This window comes from Apteryx rowi, unplaced genomic scaffold, assembly GCF_003343035.1.
Source record: "Apteryx rowi isolate R43461 unplaced genomic scaffold, aptRow1 scaffold_806, whole genome shotgun sequence".
NCBI lineage: Eukaryota > Metazoa > Chordata > Aves > Apterygiformes > Apterygidae > Apteryx > Apteryx rowi.
Window position 1 is genome coordinate 184,051 of NW_020451101.1, and position 357 is coordinate 184,407.

The following is a 357-nucleotide window of genomic DNA, read 5'->3' on the forward strand; positions in this document are numbered from 1 at the left end:
CCCTGCCAAGCTGCTTGATGTATAGTTGATGTGCACATAGAGCTCAACATCATTAGCGTATGTTAGAAGCTTGTTAATTAGCACCAGCCCCCTCACTCCCCGATAGATAGATAGATTCACTTCTAATTTAGCAGCCCAGCTGTACGAAGAGCTGCGCATTCCCCACTGCAGCGAGATTTCGAGAAATGTTGGAAAACTTACTTCTGCATCTCCAGCGTTTTCCCTGTGATTTTACTGAACACTTCTAAGATAGGGCTAGGATAGAAAGAGTCATAAGAATAAATTATAATAAGAGCCGCAATTATGAAAAAGGCTGGAAAGATACAGTTCCATCGCCCTAAGACCCTCCCTCTCTCC